This window comes from Rosa rugosa, chromosome 3 (assembly GCF_958449725.1).
Source record: "Rosa rugosa chromosome 3, drRosRugo1.1, whole genome shotgun sequence".
Classification (NCBI taxonomy): Eukaryota; Viridiplantae; Streptophyta; class Magnoliopsida; order Rosales; family Rosaceae; genus Rosa; species Rosa rugosa.
Genome location: NC_084822.1, coordinates 3683433 through 3695503, shown reverse-complemented (window position 1 = coordinate 3695503; position 12071 = coordinate 3683433).

The following is a 12071-nucleotide window of genomic DNA, read 5'->3' as shown; positions in this document are numbered from 1 at the left end:
GACAGAGGAGGGAGGAAATCAGCCACCCATTACTGAGGGTGAGAAGTCGGCGCAAAAGTCGACGAACGAGGTTGTCAGCGCCCCTGCGACTACCGAAATTACTTCCATCGGTGACACCATTGAAGTTGACGAATTCGAGCCACTCGTCATTCCACCAAATGCTAGCCTGGATGAGTGGCTTCACATCCTGACAGAGCATGGCAAAAATTATGGGAAGCATCTGGCAACTTCGATCGCGAAATCGGCACGACAACTTCGTGAGTTAGATCAGCGTTTGATCAGGATTTCCAAAGAGGGTAGAGCAAATGCACAAACTCTCGCCACAACGGCTAAAATGCACGCGGACAACATTGCTGTGACACATCGCGCTCAGTACCAAGAGCTCTTGGGTGCTGTTAACACAGCTAATACCCAGAGCAAGGAAACCGCAGCATCGATCGCGGCCATGCTGAAAGACGGATCAAACCTCGCGACCGATGTGGCTATGCAGAGGGCCGAGTTGAATCAGACTAAAGAGGTCCTGAATAAGGCTTTGGGTGACCCCAATGCTATCCTTGGGTCGTTTGGCCAACCTTCGGGAACAGGCAAATATATACCTCCTAATGCTCGTGAAAAGGGTAGCAGCAGCACTGCTACACCTCCTGTGACGACCACTGCTACAGCAGCCAAGGGTAAGGAGAGAGCCCTGGTAATCGGCGGTAGCAAAGAAAAGATCACTCAGGGCGGACAAAATACCTCCTCTGTCGGGCAGAAAAATCAAACCTCAAAGTCCAACGAGCACGTCTCGTCCAATTTCGTGCAATATGACAGTGATGGAGTAGAAAATATATATGAAGAACTGACAAGAGATTACTATGGCATTGATATGGCTGGCAATCCGATCAAGATAATTGCACTGGTCAAAGAGGCAGCCGTGCCAGCAATGACTCTTCGTCTAGGGGAGCGAACAACGAATACTATCCAAGCCATACCATTGCAAGCTGCTCGCCAAAATGTGGCGATACCTCCTCCTCCTGGTCCTGAGTTTGTGAGGCGTGAAGAGGTCGAGGAGATGATCAGGCTGGCTAACCCTAGGGCCCAAATGGATAGGATCTATGAGGGACATTTCCCGCCACATATAATGCTCGCGCCTTTTCCTAGGGGCTACAAGAATATTATATTTTCTACTTTTTCAAGAGAGGACACTGAGAATGCGGCAACTCATCTGGCCAGGTTCAGGGTGCAATGCGGCCAATATCAGAATGATGACATTCTCAAGTGCAGGATATTTGGCACCTCTCTTTCTGGAGCAGCCTTTAGATGGTTTTTCAAACTCCGACCAGGAACAGTGGCCGATTGGCCTGCAATGGAAAAACTCTTCCGAGAAACTTTCGGAGCCATTGAGCCTGAGATTGATTTGGCTTCTCTCACTCAGATGGCCCAGCAGCCCACCGAATCTGCTATCGCCTATCTTCAACGCTTCCAGATTCAGAAAGCCAAACTGAGTGTGATCCTGCCTGAGAAGGAATTAGTCAAGTTGGCAGTCAAAGGTTTGGAACCAAGCTAGCGAAAGAAACAACATGGCAGCATGATCCAATCAATGGGAGAACTGATCACAGAGGTAGGTAGCTTTGAGCTTCTCCTCAGAGAAACCGATGCCAGGAAGAATGCATCCAAAGGGACATATGTGCCAGGGAAGCATCGCACTGTAGCAGCTTTGAACTACCAGCCGACTACCTATGATCCCTACTACCACCACCAAGAGGAAGAGGTGTTCCAGGATGAAGATGAAGAGGAGAATGACGTCTCCGCGTTAGAATTGACAGGTAGGAAGAACTCAGCCCTCAAGCAGTTAAAGATATCTAAAGAACCTGTCAACTCAAGTCTATGGCTTTCACCAAACCTGAATTCACGGCATATACATATGACGCCAATAAGGCACATGAGATTTTAAAGGAGATGATTGCCGCGAAGATGGTAAAGATGGACTTTGGCCCTTTTCCTCGACCGGATCAGCTGAAAGGAAAGAAATATTGCAAATTCCACAACTTGTGGAACCATAACACAGCTGACTGTGTGAAGCTAAAGGACCAGATTCAGGTATGGCTCAATAACGGTAGCTTGCAGGTAGAGCCGTCGGCGACGGCGGCAGCGCTAGTAGACCTGAACCCTTTTCCAGATACTGGAGTTAGTATGGTTGATGTGAACTGGCCCAGGAAGAACCAGAGGAAACCAACCTTGGATTTGACTACAAAGGGGAAAGAAGAAAGGGCTGAGACCGAGGATACCCCTGCAAAGAAGAGAGCTAAGCCTATTAGCGAAGCCTCATCGGTGGTCCTCTGTTCGCGATGCAAAGAAGAATGTGGCATCCAAGTGACGCATAAAGAAGTTGAGCAGACATTTCAGGTCGGTTCTCTCCCGCCAATCAAATGGGCTTCACCATCACGAAACTATCAGCCTTCTAGCCCAAAGGCAAGAGATGAGGTAAAGTCACCACCATACCCAAAAGATTCCAACCTATTTAAGAAATTGAAAGCAGCCGCGACCGATCAGAAACAAGAAGGAAGGGCTTGGAATGAGCACAAAGATGTCGTAACCAAACCTTACATTCCGCCTGCTTCAACATCCACCATCAAGGAAGGTAAATGGTACACCAGAGAGAAGGGGAAAGCAATGGAAATTAGCCCTTCCAAGAAAAGGAAATTGCAGCGAAGGTTCGGAGAGGCCAAGCGTGCTTTAGAAGCTCTGGATCAGGGTCTGATTAAGCCGTCACAACTGGTTAAATCTCCTGAGCAATATCAGAAGGAGATGGAAGCATTAGCTGCTAAGCCATTGCTGGCTCCTCACAGCTTTCAGAAGCAGGCGCGTTCAAAATCAGGGGCCTCTAAGCCTAGTGTTTTCTGCAGGATCACGAAGGAGAGGACACCTCCGCCAGCTAGGAAAGACAATTCGCCAACTAGGCGACCACATGTCAGGCGCAGGTTGTTTCGAGAGGAACCAAAAGCCAAACCCTCAGTGTTTGAGAGATTGGGGGGCAAAGGCAGTATTGCAGAAGATCTACGGTGGAGACCTAAGAAGGTCCAAAGTCTGGTTGTCGCGCCCTCAAAGGAGACACCTACAGGGGAACCGAGGTCAGAATTGCCGAAACAGGCGGGCGTGATGCAGGAACAAGAACAGTGTGAGGTAAAGGGCCTTCCAGAAGAATCATTGGTAGATCGGTTGGCAAAGCAATTCAACACCGACATTCCGGTTGGGGAACCTAAGCTCAACTTGGAAGACGACACAGATGAAATAGAGGCAGCTGATACTTCCTGTAACATGGTCTATGTACTCCCCGCGAGATATGCTCTGCCAATAGCCGCGCAGGAAAGTGTGGAGAATGAGGAAGGTACCGACCAGCCCCGGAAGATTACTTCGGCTGCAACAACACCTTTGGCAGAGGCAGTGGTTCTTGAGACGGAAGATGCTGCTGGTAAAGGTTTCTTAATGAGATTTACAAGACCAACACTCGCGATGGTCCAGCACATGCGACCTTTATATATCACTGTGGAATTTGCTGGCACTAAGGTCAGTAAGGTTATGGTTGACATAGGGGCAGCTGTCAATGTTATCACTACAAGAACCATGCATTTACTTGGGATCAAGAAAGAAAAGATCCAGTCTACATCCCTCACGCTGAAGAACTTCGCGGGGACAGTCACAAAGACTTTGGGCTTATTGTTTCTACGTATCAAGGTAGGACCAGCAGAGGGAGTCTATGCCTTTTTTGTGATAGACTATTACGCGGCCTATAGCGCCATCCTAGGACGCGACTGGATTCACCGGAGCTATTGTGTCCCGTCAACTCTCCACCAGGAATTGGTGATGTGGAACAGGGTAACAGATAAAGCTGAAGTAGTTCAAGCAGATCCTCGTCCATTCCCAGTCTCCACGAACTATGTAGATGCCAGGTACTACTTGGAGCCAATCACTCCATTGCAGGTCAGTGGCATCGATAATAAAGGCCGCCCCACAGGGGTGACGGCCTCTGAATTGGCACAGTGGGGGCTAATGCTCGCAAAGGAAGGCTTGGAAAGGCTTGGCCACGCTGTGCCCAAACCCTTAAACGATTAATGGATGACGACCTTCCAGAGGAAGAGATAGAGGCCTCCTACTCGCTGTACGAAAGACTATCCTCGTACTTGGTGGAAAAAGAGGCCTATGATAGGATCGCGACCTTAGAAATCATAAATGAGGAGCTCTCTGACCAAGAACAGGAAGATGAAGAAGAGATTCAGCTGGCTCCGGTAGCACTGGATGACACTCCCCCAAAGGTCAGGGACCCTACCGAGAAGGTCAATCTTGGAACAGCAGACGAGCCTATGGAAGTGGCCATCAGAAACAGAGGCTTATTGATTTATTACTAGAATTCAGAGACTGCTTCGCGGAGAAATATGAGGACATGCTAGCCTGTCACCGGACTTGGTATGCCATCAACTTCCAACACTCCCTGACAAGAGGCCTGTAAAGCAAGAGCCGCGGAGGATGAACTCCGAGACCCAAGTTCTGGTCAAAGAGGAAGTTGAAAAAATGCACAAGTTAGGCATTTGGCGTCGTCGGATTGTACACTTGAGAAATCTTCCGTCAGATAAGCCAAGTACATTATTTTAGGCTTCGGGTCCAAAATTCAGAAAATTCCGTCATCGTTATGATGTCGATCGCTCGGTCAAACGATGAAGGCTTAATAACCCTATTTTTATTCACTACATGCTTCAAAGAGTAAGAGCGTCGTTGGATCGCACACTTGAGAAACATTCCGTCAGATGTGTCAATTATATTATTTTAGGCTTTTGGCCCAAAATTAAGAAAAATTCGTCAGAGTTATGACGTTGATCCAGTCGGTCAACCGATTAAGGCTTAATAACACTATTTTTAATTCAATACAAGCTTCAAAGACCAAGAGCGTCATCGGATCGTACACTTGAGAAACCTTCCGTTATATGTGCCAAGTACATTATTTTAGGCTTCGGCTCCAAAATCCAGAAAATTCTGTCACCGTTATGATGTCGATCGGCTCAGTCAAAATATTAAGGTTTAATAACCCTATTTTTGTTCACTACAAGCTTCAAAGGGCAAGAGAGTCATCAGATCATACACTTGAGAAACCTTTCGTCAGATGAGCGAAGTACATTAATTTAGGCTTCGGGTCCAAAATTCAGAAAATTCCGTCATCGTTATGATGTCGATCGACTCAGTCAAACGATTAAAACTTAATAACCCTATTTTTTTATTCACTACATGCTTCAAAGAGCAAGGGAGTCGTCGGATCGTACACTTGAGAAACCTTCTGTCAGATGTGTCGATTATATTATTTTAAGCTTCGGGTCCAAAATTCAGAAGAACCCGTCATCGTTATGATGTCAATCGGATCAATCAAACGATAGGCTTAATAACCCTATTTTTGTTCACTACATGCTTCAAAGAGCATGGATGTCGTCGGATCGTACACTTGAGAAACATTCCGTCAGATGTGGCAATTACATTATTTTATGCTTGGGGTCCAAAATTTGTAAAAATCCGTCATCGTTATGATGTCGATCGGCTCAGACAAACGATGAAGGCCTAATAACCCTATTTTTGTTTCACTACATTCTTCAAAGAGCAAGGGTGTCGTCGGATCGTACACTTGAGAAACGTTCCGTCAGATGTGGCAATTACATTATTTTATGCTTGGGGTTCAAAATTTGTCCAAATCCGTCATCGTTATGACGTCGATCGGCTAGGTCAAACGATGAAGGCTTAATAACCCTATTTTTTTTCACTACATGCTCCAAAGAGTAAGGACATCGTCGGATCGTACACTTGAGAAACCTTTCGTCAGATGTGGTAATTACATTATTTTATGCTTAAGGTCTAAAATTTGTAAAAATCCGTCATCGTTATGACGTCGATCGGCTCGGTCAAACGATGAAGGCTTAATAACCCTATTTTTATTCACTACATGCTTCAAAGAGCAAGGGCTTCGTCGGATCGTACACTTGAGAAACATTCCGTCAGATGTGGCAATTAAATTATTTTATGCTTGGGTCCAAAATTTGTAATAATCCGTCATCGTTATGATGTCGATCGGCCCGGTCAAACGATGACGGCTTAATAACCGTATTTTTGTTCACTACATGCTTCAAAGAGCAAGGGTGTCGTTGGATTGTAAACTTGAGAAACCTTCCGTCAGATATGGCAATTACATTATTTTACGCTTAGGGTCCAAAATTTGTAAAAATCCGTCATCGTTATTACATCGATCGGCTCGGACAAACGATGAAGGCTTAATAACCCTATTTTTGTTCACTACATGCTTCAAAGAGTAACGGCGTCGTTGGATCGTACACTTCAGAAATCTTCCGTCAGATGTGGTAATTACATTATTTTATGCTTGGGTCCAAAATTTGTCCAAATCCGTCATCGTTATGACATCAATCGGCTCGGTCAAATGATGAAGGCTTAATAACCCTATTTTTTTTCACTACATGCTTCAAAGACCACGGGCATCGTCGGATCGTACACTTGAGAAACCTTTTGTTAGATGTGCCAATTACATTATTTTATGCTTAAGGTCCAAAATTTGTAAAAATCCGTCATCGTTATGACGTCGATCGGCTCTGTCAAACGATGAAGGCTTAATAACCCTATTTTTGTTCACTACATGCTTCAAAGAGTAAGGGTGTCGTCGGATCGTACACTTAAGAAATCTTCCGTCAGATGTGGTAATTACATTATTTTATGCTTGGGTCCAAAATTTGTCCAAATCCGTCATCGTTATGACGTCGATCGGCTCGGTCAACCGATGAAGGCTTAATAACCCTATTTTTTTTCACTACATGCTCCAAAGAGTAAGGACATCGTCGGATCGTACACTTGAGAAACCTTTCTTCAGATGTGGCAATTACATTATTTTATGCCTAAGGTCCAAAATTTGTAAAAATCCGTCATCGTTATGACGTCGATCGGCTCGGTCAAACGATGAAGGCTTAATAACCCTATTTTTATTCACTACATGCTTCAAAGAGCAAGGGCTTCGTCGGATCGTACACTTGAGAAACATTCCGTCAGATGTGGAAATTACATTATTTTATGCTTGGGTCCAAAATTTGTAATAATCCGTCATCGTTATGATGTCGATCGGCCCGGTCAAACGATGAGGGCTTAATAACCCTATTTTTGTTCACTACATGCTTCAAAGAGCAAGGGTGTCGTTGGATCGTAAACTTGAGAAACCTTCCGTCAGATGTGGCAATCACATTATTTTCTGCTTGGGGTTCAAAATTTGTAAAAATCTGTCATCGTTATGACGTCAATCGGCTCGGTCAAACGATGAAGGCTTCATAACCCTATTTTTGTTCAATACATGCTTCAAAGAGTAAGGGCGTCGTCGGATCGTACACTTCAGAAATCTTCTGTCAGATGTGGTAATTACATTATTTTATGCTTGGGTCCAAAATTTGTCCAAATCCGTCATCGTTATGACATCGATCGGCTCGGTCAAACAATGAAGGCTTAATAACCCTATTTTTTTTCACTACATGCTTCAAAGACCAAGGGCATCGTCGGATCGCACACTTGAGAAACCTTTCGTCAGATGGGGCAATTACATTATTTTATGCTTAAGGTCCAAAATTTGTAAAAATCCGTTATCGTTATGACGTCGATCGGCTCGGTCAAACGATGAAGGCTTAATAACCCTATTTTTGTTCACTACATGCTTCAAAGAGTAAGGGCGTCGTCGGATCGTACACTTCTGAAATCTTCAGTCAGATGTGGTAATTACATTATTTTATGCTTGGGTCCAAAATTTTTCCAAATCCGTCATCGTTATGACGTCGATCGGCTTGGTCAAACGATGAAGGCTTAATAACCCTATTTTTTTTCACTACATGCTCCAAAGAGTAAGGACATAGTCAGATCGTACACTTGAGAAACCTTTTGTCAGATGTGGCAATTACATTATTTTATGCTTAAGGTCCAAAATTTGTAAAAATCCGTCATCGTTATGACGTTGATCGGCTCGGTCAAACGATGAAGGCTTAATAACTCTATTTTTATTCACTACATGCTTCAAAGAACAAGGGCTTCGTCGGATCGTACACTTGAGAAACATTCCGTCAGATGTGGCCATTACATTATTTTATGCTTGGGTCCAAAATTTGTAATAATCCGTCATCGTTATGATGTCGATAGGCCCGGCCAAACGATGAGGGCTTAATAACCCTATTTTTGTTCACTTCATGCTTCAAAGAGCAAGGGTGTCGTTGGATCGTAAACTTGAGAAACCTTCCGTCAGATGGGGCAATCACATTATTTTCTGCTTGGGGTTTAAAATTTGTAAAAATCCGTCATCGTTATGACGTCGATCGGCTCGGTCAAACGATGAAGGCTTAATAACCCTATTTTTTTTCACTACATGCTCCAAAGAGTAAGGACATCGTCGGATCGTACACTTGAGAAGTCAGATGTGGCAATTACATTATTTTATGCTTGGGGTCCAAAATTTGTAAAAATCTGTCATTGTTATGACATCGATCGGCTCGGTCAAACGATGAAGGCTTAATAACCCTATTTTTGTTCACTACATGCTTCAAAGAGCAAGAGCGTCGTCGGATCGTGCAGTTGAGAAACCTTCCGTCAGATGTGACAATTACATTATTTTATGCTTGGGTTCCCAAATTTGTCCAAATCCGTCATCGTTATGACGTCGATCGGCTCGGTTAAACGATGAAGGCTTAATAACCCTATTTTTTTTTCACTACATGCTCCAAAGAGTAAGGACATAGTCGAATCGTACACTTGAGAAACCTTTCGTCAGATGTAGCAATTACATTATTTTATGCTTAAGGTCCAAAATTTGTAAAAATCCGTCATCGTTATGACATCCATCGGCTCGGTCAAACGATGAAGGCTTAATAACCCTATTTTTGTTCACTACATGCTTCAAAGAGCAAGGGCGTCGTCGGATTGTACACTTGAGAAAAATTCTGTCAGATGTGGGAATTACTTTATTTTATGCTTTAGGTCCAAAATTTGTCAAAATCCATCATCGTTATGACGTCGATCGGCTCGGTCAAATGATGAAGGCTTAATAACCCTATTTTTTTTCACTACATGCTTCAAAGAGCAAGGGCATCGTTGGATCGTACACTTGAGAAACGTTCCGTCAGATGTGGTAATTACATTATTTTATGCTTTAGGTCCAAAATTTGTCAAAATCCGTCATCGTTATGATGTCGATCGGCTCGGTCAAACGATGAAGGTTTAATAACCCTATTTTTGTTCACTATATGCTTCAAAGAGAAAGGGCGTCGGCGGATCGTACACTTGAGAAACTTACCTTCAGATGTGCCAAGTACATAATTTTAGGCTTTGGGTCCAAAATTCAGAAAATTCTGTCATCGTTATGATACGTATGAGGTCGGTCAAACGATTAAGGCTTAATAACCTTATTTTTATTCACTACATGCTTCAAAGAGCAAGGGAGTTGTCGGATCATACACTTGAGAAACCTTCTGTTAGATGTACCAATTACATTATTTTATGCTTCGGGTCCAAAATTCGGAAGAATTTGTCATCGTTATGATGTCGATCGGCTCGGTCAAACGATGAAGGCTTAATAACCCTATTTTTGTTCACTACATGCTTCAAAGAGAAAGCGCGTCGTCGGATCATACACTTGAGAAATCTTATGTTAAATGTGTCAAGTACATAATTTAGGCTTTGGGTCCAAAATTCATAAAATTCTGTCATCGTTATGATACGGATCGGCTCGGTCAAACGAATAAGGCTTAATAACTCTATTTTTTTTCACGACATGCTTCAAAGAGCGAGCAAGGGGGTCGTTGGATTGTACACTTGAGAAACCTTCTGTCAAATGTGCCAATTACATTATTTTATGCTTCGGGTACAAAATTCTGTAAAATCCTTCATCATTATGATGTCGATCGGCTCGGTTAAACGATTAAGGCTTAGTAACCCTATTTTTTTTTCACTACAAACTTCAAATGGCAAAGGCGTCATTGGAGCTTACACTTGTGAAACCTTCCGTTAGATGTGTCAAGTACATTATTTTCGGCATCAAGTTCAAAATTCAGAAAAATCTGTCAACATTATGATGTCGATCGGCTCGGTCAAAGATTAAGGTTATTAAGGCTTAATAACCTTAATAAAATGTATTGGGTTATTATCACAAATGGTACCTGAACTATACCTCAATTTTATCGATGGTACCTGAACTTCAATTTTGATCACAACCAGTACCTGAACTTTTCGATTTCATTTTAAATGGTACCTAGAGCCACCTCCAGTCACTATTCCAACTAAAAATGGCATGTAAAGGCAATCATAGTGATGATCTTTGATGATTTCAAGGGTTGCGATCATATATAGTGATGATTTTTTTGGTAATAGACTTGCCTTGAACTTTTTTTAAATTTTTTTATATTTTAGATTTGGCTTTTTTGGCCGGAATAGTGACCGAATGTGGCCTTAGGTACCATTTAAAATGAAATCGAAAAGTTCGGGTACTGGTTGTGATCAAAATTGAAGTTTAGGTACCATCGATAAGATTGAGATATAGTTCAGGTACCATTTGTGATAATAACCCAAATGTATTCAAAAGAAGAAGAATGATAGTCGACGAAATGTTACGATAGTTGAAGAATAAGTTTACCTCTAGAATAATAGTTGACTATAATTGATGAAAGGTTATGATAGGTGAAGAATGAGTTTATTATTGAATGATAGTTGATGATGGTTGACGAAATGTTAACGATGAGTGACAAAAGTTGACGATAATTGATGAAAGGTTACGATAGTTGAAGAATGAATTTACCTCTTGAATGACATGTAATAATGGTTTACGGTAGTTGACAATAATTGAAGAATGAGTTTACCTCTTGAATGATAGTTGACGGTGGTCGACGAAAAGTTGATGATAGTTGACAAAAGTTGATGATAGTTAGCGAGAGTTGATGATAGTTAACAAAATGTTACGATAGTTGAAGAATGAGTTTACCTCTTGAATGATAGTTGACGGTGGTTGACGAAAGATTACGATAGTTGAAGAATGAGTTTTAACTTTTGAATATTGTTGACGATGGTTGACGATAGTTGATGGTGGTTGATAAAAGGTTAACGATTGTTGACAAAAGTTGACGAAAGATTACGATAGTTGAAGAATGAGTTTTAACTCTTGAATAATAGTTGACGATGGTTGACGATAGTTGACGAAATATTATATATGTTACTATGGTTGACTAAGTGGATTGAATTCGAAACTTTGATGAAGTTGTCTAAATTTTTGACAACATGCATAAAATAGTCTAATAATCTCACCCAACGGTCGGTTTTTCCATTTTCGTATGTCTAGATGGGGTGCCCAAAGAGGATTTAGATATATAAATAAGACTGAAGGTAACTATGGTTGACCAAGTGGAAGACAAATGTTCCTACTAATGTTGTATAACTTGTACATTGCATTTGAAGTCTTGAGGATCTTTTAAAAAAAAAAACAATAAGGTGGACAATGAATTTGGAGAAACTGACCATTTGATGGGAATATTGAGATGTTTTAAAGTTGTTCTAAAAAATTCATCTGATTTGGTATTCATTTCGATTTCGATCCACTTGGTCAACCATAGTTACTTTCATAATCTTATATTTATATATCTAATTCCTTTTTGGGCAACTCCATCTAGACATACGAAAATTGAGAAACTGATCGTTGCGTGAGATTATTAGACTATTTTATGCATGATATGTTGTCAAAATCATAGTTTCGAATTCAATCTACTTAGTCAACCATAGTAACATACATATCCTCAAACATAGTAACATATATAACATTTTGTCAACTATCGTCAACCATCGTCAACTTTTCGTCAACCATTAAAACTCATTCTTCAACTATCGTAATCTTTCGTCAACTTTTGTCAACTATCGTCAACCTTTCGTCAACCACCGTCAACTATCATTCAAGAGATAAACTCATTCTTCAACTATCGTAACATTTTGTCAACTATCATCAACTATCGCTAACTATCGTAAACTTTTCGTCAACCACCGTC